The 2,021-nt window shown below is 30.4% G+C and overlaps 1 pseudogene; it reads right to left on the bottom strand.

Moving 5' to 3' along the window:
* Positions 1–1,592: 1,592 nt before the first annotated feature.
* LOC149540492 (small nucleolar RNA SNORD36) lies at positions 1,593–1,652 on the bottom strand (annotated as a pseudogene).
* Between the last annotated feature and the right edge of the window lie 369 nt (positions 1,653–2,021).

Raw genomic sequence — 2,021 nt, 5'->3', positions numbered from 1 at the left:
ATACATGATAACATATATACATCAACCAAATAGAAGTCTATGAGATAAGAATAAGAATTATAATGTTACAACTGCATCCATGAACATCTAATGTCTCTCAAACTAGGGGGGGGGGGGGTGGCAAATGGTAAAAAGACAATACCTCCTCACCACATGTTTACCTAGTCATGCTTCCACTCCCACTGTGTACGGAAGATAATGAATGATCCACAACTTACAATGAGTTACCCTGGTAGCCACTCCCATAGACATGCACCTAGAATACCTTCCCAAAACTCACAAACCACGATTGTGTGACATACCAAAAAAGTAATATTGATCAAATTTGGTTCCTTAACAGGCAACCCAAAAATAACATTGGTTCTCAAAACCAAAACTCTCATAAATGTTCAATAGCATAAAGCTCATAAAACACAAATCTCAATTCAAATCATAAAGTACATCATGACATCAAGTCAAATAATCATAAAATGAATTTAAAAAATGCCTCTAGTGCACATCCTAACTTGGCCAACTAAATAACCCAAAAAGAAAACCACCACAAAAATAAACATCACAAGACTATAAATAGAATATAAGAAAACACACAATTTTCACCATATGATTTAATTCCATCAATTTCTCTTGTTTATTTTGAGTCATTAGGATATGTTTAGAAATAAAGTAAGAACATAGATGTTAATGTAGATCATTATACTAATATACTTATTTAAATTAATAAGTATTTAAATGTCAAATCTCTTTGTGCATATAAAATATCATGCAATATTATCATGTTATTAATTTAAACAATCTTAAGTCATAATTGATTTAATTAATTACATAAATGTATATTATTAGATTTAAAAATTTGTGAGGCCTCACCCGATCTGTCATAGTACCAATGAGATAATTGCATTACGGTGATTTTAATCCTATGTATTTATACACTTTTGAGACTTTAGGGTTATGTCATTTAGATATCTGCATTTTGATGATCCGCAATTACTTCTACATATTATGACCTAATTGATGCATTTAATGATTCTATTCATGTTTTAAGCTATGGACATTGCTTTAATAGAAATTGAATGGTAGAAATGCTTGTAATGTAAGAATGTAATGTTTAAAGTGGAATTTAGAGTTAAAAGATAAATTTTGTTATGCATTGAGACCTAACCCGCATACCTAGGGATTCAATAGTTGTGGATTCAACATCTTGTTGCAATGATAAAAATAGACTATGAAGCTATTTAGAATATTAAATTGACCATGTTATGATAAGTAAAGTTTGATGTTATAGTATTTTGAGCATTTTACATGAAAATTATTAGAAAAAGTAATTTAATTAAAAAGAATGAAGTATGGAACTCAGATGTTGAATGTGATATGTAAGTTTTGATATTTTAATATTTTGAAGGTTATATTTGAAATGATTAAGAAAGGGAAAGTTAATTTGAAATGATGAAATATATGCAAGTCTAATGTTGAATGAGATAATGATTATTTCACTTATGTACTTATTGTTTACATGATTTTCTTGGACTACTGATGCTTGAGTTTAGTGTGCAGGAATTTGACCATGGGTTTAAAGGGGAATTAAGGCTCAAACTACTACAAACATGACTTAGCCAAGGTTGAATCAGTGGAAAAGATTCAAAACATCATTGTAATGTGTTTTATTTCATATATGTGAATTGTATGTGTGTATAGTAGCCTAGTTCATGTATTATTGTAAAACAAGTCATTTTTAATGTAATGCGTTGTTTTGTGTGTCACTTGACACTTGTGTTGTCCATGTGAAAATGCCATGTCATTCAGGGTTTGTCAAAAAGTAACTTAACCTAAACCTAACCTCGATGTAGTAATCAAGTTAACCTCTCATAGAAAAATGCCATGAGGAGTCTCAATCAAAGGAAATTCGCATTGGAACATGGCTAGGGTTTTTAGGGGTCATTAGGTGGTCCCAAAGTGTCTTTTATGTGAGAATAAGTTATCCATATGATAGTACAACAAGTTAGAGGCCTAATTTGATCATGTGA

The sequence above is a fragment of the Cupressus sempervirens genome, chromosome 9, assembly GCF_028749045.1.
Source record: "Cupressus sempervirens isolate cs-2001-9-10 chromosome 9, ASM2874904v1, whole genome shotgun sequence".
NCBI lineage: Eukaryota > Viridiplantae > Streptophyta > Pinopsida > Cupressales > Cupressaceae > Cupressus > Cupressus sempervirens.
This window is presented reverse-complemented; position numbering and strand designations above follow the sequence as displayed.